This window comes from Delphinus delphis, chromosome 16 (genome assembly GCF_949987515.2).
Source record: "Delphinus delphis chromosome 16, mDelDel1.2, whole genome shotgun sequence".
Classification (NCBI taxonomy): domain Eukaryota; kingdom Metazoa; phylum Chordata; class Mammalia; order Artiodactyla; family Delphinidae; genus Delphinus; species Delphinus delphis.
In genome coordinates, this window is record NC_082698.1 from 7,581,107 (window position 1) to 7,594,812 (window position 13,706).

The 13,706-nt window shown below is 62.4% G+C and overlaps 2 protein-coding genes across 3 annotated transcripts in view; one reads left to right on the top strand and one right to left on the bottom strand.

Moving 5' to 3' along the window:
- LOC132439542 (EEF1A lysine methyltransferase 2) overlaps positions 1-13,706 on the top strand; it is a 183,921-nt gene that overhangs the window by 155,792 nt on the left and 14,423 nt on the right. The gene's annotated exons all lie outside the window — the stretch shown is intronic.
- Positions 1-13,706, bottom strand: part of LHPP (phospholysine phosphohistidine inorganic pyrophosphate phosphatase) — a 141,069-nt gene that overhangs the window by 4,910 nt on the left and 122,453 nt on the right. The gene's annotated exons all lie outside the window — the stretch shown is intronic.

Sequence of the window (13,706 nt, forward strand, 5' to 3'; positions counted from 1 at the left end):
CGCCGCAACTCAAGAGCACACACACGTCCCTCCTGACTGTCCGTCCACCTAGACTCCTCCCTGTGCCCCTCCCGTTGGAAGCTTGCTCGGAGCCCCGTCGCGGTGACCACTGGCCCCTGCTCCGTCCGTGCTGCCAGCAGAAGGATCACACCTCTGAGAGCGGGGCCCTGAGTTCGGTCCTTCTCTGAGTTTCCTGCCCAAACCCCAGGGGGCTCATGTACCATCTGCTCAGCGCCCGCAGAGGCTGCTCCCACCCAGCAGAGGAAGGCTCCTGGCAAAGCTGCTCTCTGGCTGAGATTTGGGGGGCTAGAAGCTCCCAAAGCCTTCATCCAGGCCCTGCTGGATTCCCTGAGGTCCCACTGGATGCTGAGGACAAGGGGAGCGAGACCACACGGCGCGTGTGGGTGCCTGTGGGGTCCGTGCAGCACCCAGGGGACCCCGTGTGGGTGCTCCATGGTGGGGGCTGCGGGCTGGGTCCTGAAGCAGAGCAGGGCTCCAGGTGGACACATGGAGGCGGAGGAGAACTGCAATGGGGCTGGGGCCCCGGCCACAGGAGGGAGGAGGGGCTCGGGCTGGGCTCCAGGCCACGTCCCCCAGAGTCTTGACAGTTGCGGGAGGAACTGGGACCTCATCCCGGGGGCCGGGGGCAGCCTGGAGGGCTGTGAACCGGAGCGTGGTGTCCTGGCGACAGGAAGGGCCGTCCCACTGCTCGCGGGCTGGAGCTCGGCGGGGTTAGGGGCCACTCCGACTACCCCAAGGTCTGACCCAAGCGCCCTGGGAAAGCACACGGCACCCTCCCAGCACCGGGCCCTCACCTCGGAAGCCCCCACCCTGGCCTGGAAGGAAGTGGTTGAAGTTGGCTCTGACACCATCATTAAAGTCAAGTTGCCCCTTTGAAGGGTTTGGCATCTATGAAGCACGTGACCCTAAAATGCTGTCCTGGGCAACGGCACCTTTTCTTTTACAGCCCAGGAGCCTAGAGGCCCCCTCCCCAGGGGCTGCTGAGGCCTGGGACCTGGGCAGGGGTGTAGGGGGAGGGAAGTGCGGACACTCCTTATGACTGAGGAGGGCCCACCTTTGACTCTGCACGGTCCCCCTTCCTGCTGTAGTCCTCAGGCACGGCCCTCCCACGTCTCCCATCATTTTCTCCTTCCATCCTCGGGGAGGAGGCAGGTGCCCCCCTCTGACAGGTGAGGAAATGGGGGCTCAGCGAGGTTCAGAGACTTGCTCGAGGCCATGCCGCAGGGAGAGCAGAGCCGGGCATCTGACCCGGTTCCTCTGATTCCCAGCGGTACTCTGGGCGCCAGAGCCTCCAAGGGCATGCGCTGCCACTGGGCACTCCCACCCCCCCAAGAAGGTCACAGTGGGCAGCGCCCACTCCACACAGAGGCCACCTACAGATGCCAGGGCCGGCAGGCATCGCTCCTCTGGTCTTCTCGAGCGGGGCCACCCTGCGGCTCAGGGATCGACACTCACAGACAGGTGCCACGGAGGGTACATGACTCCACCAGAGGTGAGGCCCCAAACATGAGCCTTGGGGACAAGACAAGGGGACGAGTGCACAGGGACCCTCACCACCACCCACAGGATCAGCAGCTCTCTCGTGGCAGTGGAGGTACTTTAAGGGATCACTATTTCGTTCTTGCCAGATCCAGACAGTCTACAGTGAACGTGGGAATTAAGACCCACGTTATTCTGCATCAGTGCTGAAACACTCACTTGTTCATAGCGAAAGGTTGTATGTGGCACACACTCTGGAAAACCATGTGGGGACCTACTTGTGACACACAGTTCCACTCCTAGGTGTGCAACACAGCAAAAGCGCATCGACATGTTCACCAAAGACACGTACTAGAATGTTCCGAGCAGCTTCAGTCGCAATAGCAAAAAGGCAGACACTGCACAAATATCCATCAGCGGGAGAACAGAGGGACAGAGGGTGGTACGTGCACACGTCAGAGCAGCACAGGACGACACCACCCGCAGTGAATCACCCGCCACACGCTGCAGCATCTACCCACCCCCCCCCCCACAGACGTCACGACGGGCAGGAGAACCAGGCGCGAAGACCCCAAACCAGACCACCTGTTTGTATCAGGTTCGGGAACGGGTACAACCAGCCTCCCGTGCAGAGGCCAGAAGATGGTTCCCTCCTGGGGGAACGGGGTGGGGGTGCTGGCAGTGTTCTAGGTCTTGACCTGGGTGGTGGTTACAGGGGTGGCACATGGCGGAAAATGCATTCTTCATTTTCAGTGCACTTTCTATGCACATAAACATGCATATGTAACACGCTTGAGGTAGATGTTATACCTCGAAAATTTAATTAAAAAGGTCGCATACAATCTCACATATATAAGGTGTCTATCTCCCATCACTGCGGCTGCTCCCTATGGCCTATGGGTCACATTCCTCCCATCACTGCGGCTGCTCCCTGTGGCCTATGGGTCACATTCCTCCGGCAGCCTGTTTTCGTACAACCCTTGAGCTCAGAATGGTTTTCATATTTTTAAAACTTTGTAAAAAGAAGAAAATGTACGACAGAGACCACAGGTGGCCTGCGAGCCTCAACCAGCTGCCTCTTGGGCCTCTGCAACAAAGGCTTGGGGAGCCCTGGTCCCGGCTGTCCACCCTCCGTGGGCCCCTTCCTTTCGGTCCTCCCCGCGGCGGGCGCTCACGGCCTCCCGGCCACCCAGATGCTCTGTGGACAGCCCTTCCTGCGGGAGGGTCTTCCTCCTTGGGAACCCAGGCCTTCCTGGTGTGCAGACAACTCCTCCCCTGTACAGACTGATGGGTGCCCCCTCCCTCGGGTCTTTCCGAAGCAGGTGGGGGAGGGGATAATTCTCTGGGCGGCTCCACCTGAGAGGGGCCGGCCTGGCCCAGGGCACAGCGAGCTGGGCTGGCAGGTGGGCAGGAGGCGCCCTCTGAGAAATGGAGACGGAGCACCTGAATGGGCAGTAAACCCACCCCTGGCAAACCATCTCTCTGCCTCAGTTTGCTCATCTGTGCCCTGAGCGTAACAGGCTCCACCCCTCACCCACCTGGCGACCTTGGGTGAGCGCGCACGCCTCCACGCCGCGGCGTCCCTGTCTCTAGATGAAGGTAACCCCGGGAGAAGCGCGGGAGACACGCAAGGCTGGAGGGGCCCCGCAGGCCTCGTGCGGGCGTTCACGGTGATCACAACCCGTGAGGACGCAGTCAGCCGTCAGGCAGGGAGTCTGGCCAGGACCCGGCCTTGGGCCCTGCCCTGGGCGCACAGGCTGCTGGGGCGACAGACAGAGGGACACGCGGATCCACATCAGCACCCGAGGCGCAGGGAGGACAGTGAGTTTGGGGGGTGGGGGTGGGGTGGGCGAGTGTAACCACAGGCACTGCCAGCAGGAGGGGCAGGGAGGCCGGGACCCTAGGGGACGTCCCAGTAGCGGTACCAGCGCCCTGGCCCCCTGGCCCATGGCCTTGCCTCGTGCTGGCCTGTGTGCGTGAGGCTGCAGCCCTGCATGGCCCGGGGTGCGCCCTTATGGGTCTCCCTCAGCTGCCCCTGGGGCTGGAGGGCAGCCCCGAGGCCCGGCTCCCCGACAGGGCAGTGCCCCAGCCACCACTCAGGAGGGGGTTGTCAGGGGAGGGGGACATCTTCAGGCTGCACCTTCCCAGGCGCTGACACCCCTTGTCCCCACTCTGTGCCCCCTCCCACCAGTTCCCATCAGATTCCTGACTTTTCTCTCCTCGACAGTGAGGCCAGTGGCTGCTCAAAGAACCGGAACTTCTCCCAGCAAACCCCCCCCCCCCGCAACCCCGATTCGTCATCCCCGTCATCCCCTGGGCGGCTGGCCCAGGACTGTCCTCCTCAGACCTTCACTGGCCCTTGGGCCAGGTTTACTGTCCAGTCAAACGAACTCCACCCCAAGAGGGAAGAAAAAATCCGCCCATAAAATATGCTTCATAGGGCTTCCCTGGTGGCACAAGTGGTTGGGAGTCCACCTGCCGAGGCAGGGGACACAGGTTTGTGCCCCGGTCCAGGAGGATCCCACATGCCACAGAGCAGCTGGGCCCGTGAGCCATGGCCGCTGAGCCTGCGCGTCCGGAGCCTGTGCTCTGCAACGGGAGAGGCCACAACAGTGAGAGGCCCGCGTACAGCAAAAAAAAGAAAAAGAAAAAGAAAAAGAAGATGCTTCATAATGAGATTCAAGGCGGCCCCAGCGAACGGTACCAAGCCGAATGGGTACGTGGCTAATTACGTTTAATTACACATCATTTAAATTCAAGAATCCATTAAAAGAAAGGATTGCATTAGCAGCCGGCCGCTGTTTGCCAACAGAGGAAATCGTGGACTTTCATGTCTTAATTACGTGATACTGCTGTGGGCTGTGGCTCTCAGGGAGCCGGGGTACATGGAGGGGACTCATCCTGGGCCCGCCCCCCTCGAAGCCCCCGAGACAGCTATGCATGGCCTAACTGGGCAGGAGAGGCCTCCACTGCACGCTGGCCAGTGACCTGCAACCCATGGGGCCTCAAAGATGTCACACTACAGAAGCTGAACCAAGAAACCCAGCAAGCACATGCCCTTTGGCAGTGGGAACAGAAACAGAGGATAATGGACAAAGGGGCCAAGAGACGCCCCTGGCTTTGAGCAGGCCCTGCCAGGACAGGGCTGCACGCGTGGGGAAGGAAGGGGAGAGGCGGGCACGGCTGGGCCGGGAGGGCTGAGACGGGAGCGGGGAAGAGACAGACAGGCAGACAGAGGACACAGAGAGACACACACACTCAGGAAGAGAGACCGAGGGAGGGAGGGAAGAGAGAGGGTCAGACAGGCAGACAGAGGGGGAGAAAACAGAGCAGCAGAGGAAAGAAGGTGGGAGAGAGCAGGGGACAGAGAGACACACGGAGGGAGAGGAGCAGAGAGAGGGATGGAGGGAAGGAAGCGAGATACAGAAACAGAAAGGAGAAAGTGGGCACATAAAGATGGGGAGCAGAGAGCGGGCTGTGCCCTGATCGCCCCTCTGCCCCACTGGGACTTAGGAGAAGCCCCCACTCCCTGCACCCACAGGCTCAGCTGAGGCTTGGCTGGGGCCCCCATGGGGGTCACGGCTGCGCCTCTCCTGCCCAAGGCCCACACAGGGTGGGCTCCCTGCTCTGTCCCCAGCCAGCTGTCTCTTCACTTCCCTGAGCCTCATTTTCCCCATCTGTAAGGTGGGCACATGGCCTGGCTCTCAGGGTCACTCTGAGAATGAAGCAGCTGGCACCTCGCCTGCACGTGCCAGCCCTCGAGCTGACGCCAGGCTCGGCCTCCTGCCCTCGGCCCTCCCAGGGCTCACTGTCCAGCCCCACACGGTCGTGACCAGGGCTGGGAAGGGAAGAAAAAGGTGCAGGGTCTGAGGGAATTTATGGGGGGATGTGCGGGGGTCAGGGAAGCTTCTGGAAAAGGGGGCATGAGGCTGGATCCCTGCCCCCGCCATCCATTTGAGCATGGCCCTCAGGTCCCTCCCCGAAGCTGGAGGCAGAGGCAGGTTCCCTGGGTGCTTGCATGGCTGAGGGGCAGCAGGTGCCTCTGCTCTCCTGGGCTCCTGTGTGTGGGCGGTGTCCAGGTGTCTCCGGCCGAGTCTGAGCCTGGGGACCTGTGTGGATCCTCCCCGTCTTGTCAACAGCTCCCACCTCTCCCTGTGTAAACTCTGCTGCGGCTCCCTATCACCCATGTCACAGCCCAGCTCCTCAGCAGAGCAGACAAATCCGTCCCAACTGGGTGTCCTCCCAGTCACCCAGTGTCCAGGGCCCACTGCTCTTCAGACATTCCACGCTCTCCCACACCTCTGTCCACGCTACGTCCTGGAATGGCATGACCACTAGGGCCTGCTCCACCTGCAAACTCCTATTCATCCTTCAAAGCCTCACCCACTTGTTCCCATCTCCAACTCTATGCTCCGTGGCGAGCTGCTCTCTTTTCTGAGCACCCAGAACTTGCCTGCCCCCGCCAAACCCTCATACCATTCTGGCTGGGCACCAACTGACCTGGGCTGCCTAGAGGGAGGGGCCAGGCTTCCTGCACCAGTGGCTACCCACACAGGCCTGGCCCACACAGGCACCCAGGAAGTGTCTGCCAACCAGTAAATGACCAAAGGCCCCCACCCAGCAGGGCGCCGCCTGTCATTAGTTATTCCGCCCCCTCACGCCCCTTGAGCCGGGGGAAGGAGGGAATGACAGAGGCAGAGAACAAGGCCAATCTGTGTCAGCCTGGACAGCCTCACAGGGACGATCTTTGTACCAGCCCAAGGAAAATGGCAGCTGGACGCCCAGCAAGGACCGTCTCCGTGCCCACCTGGTTCCGCCGACCGAGGGGACAGAGGTGCAGCCTCTCCCCGTGAAGTTCTCGAGGAGACAGCGCCGCCCACCACCAGCTCCCCACCTGGTGTGCTCCAGGGCAGGGCAGGGCCGGGCAGGGGCTCCTGAGACCAGAGGCCACGGCACTGCCCGCACAGGGAGGGGCATGCGGCCTTGTCCCAACTGTTATCCAAGGGCCGGCCACACCCCTGGTGGCTGAGGGCCGGGCACTGGGGCGGGCTGGCCACGTGGATTCAGGGAACCGGGCCGTGGCTCTGGGAGGGTGACGCCACTGAGACTGACGCCAACTCCGGGCTGTGCTGACGAAGTTGGAGGAAAAGGACAGAGGGCTTGGATTCACATGGGGCCGGAGGTGACCTCAGCTGGGCCGAGGGCATCTTTCCATCTGAGCCCCAGGAGTCCCAGAGCCAGGGCCAGGGTGCTTGTTTCTAAGACGGTACAGGCCAGAGCATGGCCTCCGGCAAACGCCCGGGGGAGGGTGCCTGGGATCTGCCGCCTCCCGCCCTCATCCACGCTTTTCTGAAGGCTGATTATGGGATTCCTGCCACCAGCCGTGGCCCAAACATGAGACCTGTGGCACGGGGCTTCCTGCCGTCCACCTGCTGGCCCAGGACGCTCACCGTCAAGACGGCAGCTTGCTGGGACCCAATGGGGTAGCCAGCGATCCCCGGCCTGAGCTGGCTGCTGGCAGGTGCCACCTCGCAGTGGGGTGGCCAGGAGGGTGCTCACTGCCACAGATTTCAGAGGCGGAGCAGGGCGGGCGGGGCAGACACCCCGGGCACCTCCGGGAACCGCTGTGCCTGCTGCTGACGCAGAAACCTACGCAGGACCTGCTCCCCGCGGAGCCACGTCCCATTCTGCCAAGGTCCGCCGAGCCCTGCTTCGCGAGGGGACTCTGGCCCATCCCTGCTTGCAGGGAGGCCACCCCGGAGGCGAGGACCCAGGCCCTGTGCCGTCCTGCCTGGACCGGTCATCAGCTCCAGCCTCAGATCCCTGTCCTCCAGAAACCCGCTCAGGCCTCAGGCCTGTGTCCCCCAGCCCCACCCACCAGACCCTCGGCTCCCACCGCCCACCCTCAGACCACGTGCCTGGGCCCAGACTCGGCCCAACACCTGGTACAGGCCAGCCTGGAGCCCCCGAGCCCCACCTGGGGACCCTGCAGCCCGGGGGCCCCTCCTGCCACTGATGGGCGAGGCCTGCCCTCCCCCCGCCCAACCGGCTCACGCAGACGCGCACTTCTTGGGATGCTTTAAAATCACCGAGGGGGAAAAATCCTGAGAGAAAAACCCAGGCCTAGGACAGTCCTCGCCTCGGGCCCCTCTGAGGACCACGGCTCCCTGGCCTGGAAAGGGGATGGGGACACGCTGCTGTCGCCTGGGATCCCCCTTGAGGTCAGAGCTCTGCCAGGGGAGGTGGCCGCGCCCCAGAGCTCCCTTTCCTGGCGGGCGCCTGGGCCTCTCCCGTCCGTCTGCCTGTCTGCTCATCTGTAACGGGCAGGGGTGGGGAAGGGGGAGAGGTAAGCTTCCCCCAGAGCACCCCCTCCCCCTGGGAGTCTTTGTGCAAATGAGAAAGAGGTGCGCCCTGGTGAGCCGGGCCCCTCACGGAACTAACAGTGGACATCAGCCGGGGAGGGGACAGGGCATCGCAGGTTGGCTGCCTCCCCCTCCCCCTCCCTCCAGCCTCTGATGGGAGGGGGATCTAAAGATGGGGGAGGGTTCCTGTGCCCCCACCTGGGAGACACACTCTCCTTGCAAGTGCACGTGGGGCCTGGGGTGGGCCAGGGGTGCTACCCAGAGAGAGGGGAGGCCCACGTCTGTGTGTTCCACCTCGCAGCCTGGGCGGTCCTGGGATGCCCCTTTCCTTCAGGCAGGTGGCGCCCCAGGGCCCAGAAGCCCACCCTGGCTGACCCATCGTCCAGCTGGGAAGGAGCAGGAGTCTCTCCCACCAGGAGGAGGCACCTGCTGGACCAGTCCCAGAGGCTCTGAGCCCTGGTGTGCAACCCGAGGCAGGGGAAGGAACCTGCCGCAGACTGGAGGTCCCACCCAGCCAGCAGGCAGGCTCTGGGATGCGGGCAGAGTTCACCTGGCTTGGGGGATGGGTGAGCCACAGACACTGCACCAGAAGCACTAGGGGGACAACTGGGCACTGGCCCCCACAGCTGCTGAGGGAGGGCTTTGCACGTACCCTGCACAACGCCCCATGATGGGCACCATGACCGGCCTGTTCTAGAGGTGATGACACAGACCCAAGAGGGGGAGAAACTTGCCCAAAGTCCCACAGGCGGTAAGTGGCAGCGCTGGGACTTCAATCCTCTGCGTCTGGATTTAAATCCGGGCTCATTTTAGGGATTCTCCCCTTGGCACGCAGGACATTTTCTGCATCTGGGAATCACTGATGTTCTGGTCAACCTCCGGCCAGGCCGAGAGCCCTGCGGGCAGCGGTGCACCTTGCCTTTGGGTCAGCTCCAGGCCAGAGGCGGGCCCTTGCAAGTGTTTGCCAGCTCTGACTAACGCCCGGAGGACAGCGCGGTGTTTGTGAAAAACCAATGAGGAAAATGAAAGAGGAAATGAACGAGGAAACGGTCCACACTGGAGCTGCACAGCCTCCCGTGGCTGGGCGTGCCCGGGCAGAACGGCGGAGAAGCCAGAACTCCTTACCTGGGCCTCGGGGTCGCCAGCACCCAGCGCCAGGCCTGCTCCGGCCGGGAGCAGCCGGGCAGAGGGCAGTGGGGGCCTGAGCCCAGCGGGGAGGGATTTCACCGTGGACCCTGGCACCCGCCCTGGGGCCCCTCTGCCCGCAGGGAGGAAACGGGCCTGTTTACGGCGTGTTTCAGCCTGGTGGCACCTTGTTAACCAGAACTGACCGGACGCACCAGCTGCTTCCTGCACGGCTCTCACTGCCCATCGGCTGCAGGCACCTGAGGTGCCGAGAACAAAGGTGGGACACGCAGAGATGCGTGGGTGGTGCCGCACAGCCGCCCAGCAGCACGTCGGCGGACTCGAGAAACTCCCTCACACTGACAAACGAGGTCCCTTGAACCCCCAGCCCTGGCTGGAGCCCCCACCTCAGCCTTTGCCCAAGTCCTGTGCACAGTGAGGCCAGAGTCACAAACTGGCGGCCCTTGGACATGTGTGGTTGGGCCCACATAGTGTTTTTAAAGAACAGGAGCTGGAAATTTCGCTTCTTTTGAAAATCTGAAAGATTCAGTAACAATGGGCCGGGATTCCGCAGGCAAAACTGAGCTGCTGCGGTGTGGCAGCCGCTCCCCTGAGCGGCTTCTGGTTTACCACACTCCCAGCACTCTCTATTGCCTCCCTATTCTTAGACCAGGCCCAGTCAGTCCCCTACATTTCCTGCCTGCCCCTGCGGGCCTCTGAATTTGCTGCCCTGCACCGACCACTGGTTCTCTGGGACTCACTTCCCAAGGAACGAGTCACCTCCTCTAGGAAGCCTTTCCCCAGCCCTCACCTCGGTTAGGTGCCCATTCTGTGCTCCGTGGCACCTGTGTCGACCCCATCGGAGCATCTGACACTCTACTGTAGTTGTCTGGTTGCCTGTGTGACGCTCCCTCCAGACTGTGAGCCCCCTGAGGTCAGGGGCATCCTGTGGTGGCCTTATGCTGGGAGCTGGCAGGGACAGGAACAGTCAGCCAACTGCCTGAGCAGACGAGCAAGTGGCCTCCTTCCTTCTGACCACCCGGGAGCTGTGTGGCATCACCAGGCATGCCCGAGCTGTCCTAGAAATCTAGGCGGGGGTGGGGCCAGTCCGTCCCCATAGCCAAAGGGCAATGGGCAGAAAGGCGGGTGTCTGAGGCTCGGGGCCTGGAAGCCCCCGCCTGGCCTCACCATCCTGTTCCTGCCTATAGCCCAGGCCCCAGCCTGCGGGGCACATGCAGTCTGGATCCTCACCTCCCTGGGGAGGCCCCGCTGCCCAGCCCCCAAGAGCCGGAGCGCTCAGTCTGGGTAGCAGCGCCAGGCCACAGAGAACCTTCTGGAGAACCACTTACCAGAATGAAAAACGCCCTCTCCCCCAAACCCAGACACTTAGAAGCATGAAAATGTCAACACCCAGCCTGGGCCGGCCCTGTCCGTGGCCAGTGTAACTGAACCCTAAGAGGCACGCCTCCTCCCCACACCCCAGGCCTGCGGGGCTCTGCGTCTTCGCGCTAAGCAGGTTCCAGCGTCCGAGGACAGCGTCCTAAGCAGAGCGGCAGGTGCGGGTGTCGGAAGCAGAAGCGCGTGGAAGCTGGGGGCTGCACAAAACCAGCCGCAAGGGGTCTGAGGGGGTCTGGGCAGGGTGCCCGTCACCCTGCGGTTCCCCACCGTCACCAAGACTAAATGCAGTCTCCCTAACACGGCCCATGAACTGGCTCCAGAGCCCGCCAGCACCGCCCCCTTCGCCGCTCCCCACAACCCCCCGGCTCTTGTGTTCGTCCTGTCATGTTCCCCGAGCTGCCCGTGCCACTGCCCGGAACATCCTCTCACTCCCACTCCCCTCAGCAAGGCCCAACGCAGAAAGAACCAGCCCCACCATGGTCTCCAGGACCCATCCTACCCCCTGAATGAATGAACACCCCCATGGCCTCAGGGACGCTGGGAATCCAGTTGGGACCTTCCAGTGTCATGGGAAGAGCACCCCAAAGTGGGTGGCTCTGTCCATGGAGCAGACGTAGCTCCCTGGGAGGCAGGGAACCCCCAGGGCACCCCAGGTCAGGCCTGAGTGGTCAGCCATCACACACCCCCGTGGCTCCCACAGGCTGTCGAATAGCGAGGGCGGTTTCTCCCTTCTTCCCCCTTTCTCGTTTCCAGAAGGCATGTCGGGCCTGACCCCAGAGGTCCCTGATGACACCCACACCCGGGCCAGGGCGCGGGAAGGAGCGCTGCGGAGGGCGGTGGGCTGGCTGCTGGGCGTGGCGGGGATGCCTGACCAGGGGCTTGGACTGGGCTGGCCCTGACTGCTGTGTGACGTTGAGCAAACACTTGGAGACTTGAGTCTCCTGTCTGTAAGTGGGGCTGAAAAGACCCCCTCCCAGGGCTGTGGTGGAGACGCAGGGAGATGACGCATGGTGGGGCCCACCGCAGATGCGCGGCAGGTGCTGGACAGGGCTGGATGAAGAGCCCTCATGGGCCGCTCTGGCCAGAGGGGAGGGGCAGGGCCTCATCTGTGCATGGGAAGCTCACCTCGGGCTCGGTGTCCGGAGAGCGCGTACCACCTGCAGAGAAGGTCCTGAGGACCACGAATCTCAGGGAGGCCTTCCCCAAGGGACAGCCAGGCCGCCCGGGACAAGTGCTGTGCGCCTGCTCGGCGGGGGGAGGGGCGAGCCGGGCAGCGGGTGATGCGAGACCTGCAGAGACGCCGCATGGCTGGGCCCAGGGGCTCTGGACTCCTCTGAGAGGGAAGGGGCAGCCTCTGGGGGACGCTGATCCAGCTGTGCCCCCAAGCCTGCCCTTACGGCCCGCTTCTCCAAGCTGACGGGCTGCTCTATTCACGATATTATTCATAACAGTGGCAGTCACTGAGCGCCCCTCCCTCGGGGGCCTGGTGAGGGAACATACATGCTATAGCTGCTTTGGTTTGTGCAGCAGCCCAGGAGATAGGTGCCACTGCCCCCAACTTACAGCTGACAAAACAGAGGTTCAGAGAGGGTAAGTGGCCTGCCCGGGGTCACAGAGCAGGGCTGGCAGGCCTGTCTGCCTTCCCAACCTGCCGGAAGCACTGTCCAAACCCCACCGGGAGCCAGAGGGCTGGGCTAGCAGGCGGCGGGCAGGGGTCCACCTAAAAAGCTCACTTAGGCAGAGGGACGGGCCTGCTGGGGGCTGGGCATCTGGCCTCGCAGCAGAGGAGCCCCTGACAGCTGTTCAGAATATTTTGATAAAAACATGTTGAACACCTGGTGTGTGTTTAGATTAAAACAAGCTGGCCCAGACCCTTTCGATGTGCTCTCCAACAGCCAAATCCCCCGAGAGGTCCACCTGCACCCCGACCCGGGCCCACAGGGGCACAGGGCGGGGCACTCTCCCCCGCCTCCTCTGCAAATGCCCCATATCCCCCTCCTCTGGAGGCTAGACCAGGTCAGGGAGACCCCGTGGTTAGCGCAGCCAGCCCTGGCCTGCACACCCAGGCTCTGGTTCTCACGAGGTGGCCCAGGAGAGAGGGAGGGCATGGAGAGGTGGTGCCCCTCCCAGTCCTGGGGATGGGGGGTTGGACCGTCCCACTCACTGGAGGCCCGGTGTCATCTCCACCAGGCGCAGACCTGGGTGTCCAGGCCGGGGGAGCTTGTGGACGACGGGGGTTCCTATACGTGGGGCACCATGCTGGTACCGCCCAAGCTGTCCTGGGAGGTGGCACCCATATACCGCCCCCCCCGATAGGTGAAGAAACCAAGGCTCAGGACGGGTGAGGAACTTGCCCAGAGCTCATGGCAGAGCAGGGCTCGCACCCAGAACCTCTGTCATCTCGGGAGGGACGTCTCCTAAGGCGATGGGCCAGGCCGCGCCTCCTGGTATGTTTGGGAACCAGCGTGTGGAGCTCTCATCCCATGGAACGTGCAGCCTGAGCTCCAAAGTGCAGTTTCATCAGCTCCATGGCTTCCCGGGGGCTCACGGGGGACTTCTGGTCTACCAGCCTTTACCTACTTTGCTACGCATGTGCCACTTAAGAAGGGTCAAAATCGGCACTTCACAAACCAGGAGGTCCCGTGGCCACAGGGAGCTCAAAGGTGCTCAGTATCAAGAGCCACTGGGGATACGCAAGTTCCGAGCAGTACACCCCGCACCCCCACCCGCACGGCCACAGGTACAGCACCGAGGGCTGGCAGGACATGAGCAACGGGAACTCTCACCACAGGGTGGCGGGGGCGTGTGAGAGGGTGCAGCGTTCCAGAAAACGTTTGGTAGATACAGCATCTCCTAATGCTAAACACATGAACACGCGTGACCCAGGGATTCCACCCTGGTATGTGTCTGAGAGAAGCGAGACCATGTCCACCAAGAGACGTGGACAGGAACGTTCCACCAGCTCTGTTCATAGTGACCCTGAACAAGAAACAACGCAAGTGTCCATCAATAGCAGAGTGAACAATAACTGTGATCCAGTCATACAATGAAACAACACACACCAACGAAAAAGACCAGGCTCCTGCAACGTAGAACGACATGGATGAAAAAGAGTTGGGCTTTTTTAATGGCCCAGGTAGCCTAGAAAAGCACACAGTGACGTTTAGGACAGTGCCAGAGGCCCAGGAGTTTGAACAACGACAACAACAAAAACGCAGCTTTGAGTTCCCTGGCAGCCAAAGCAAAGAGGGAAACTCTGTAGGTTACAGAGAAGCAGATGACTGTTCATGAGGGACAACCTTCCCAGCAGCACAGACCAGG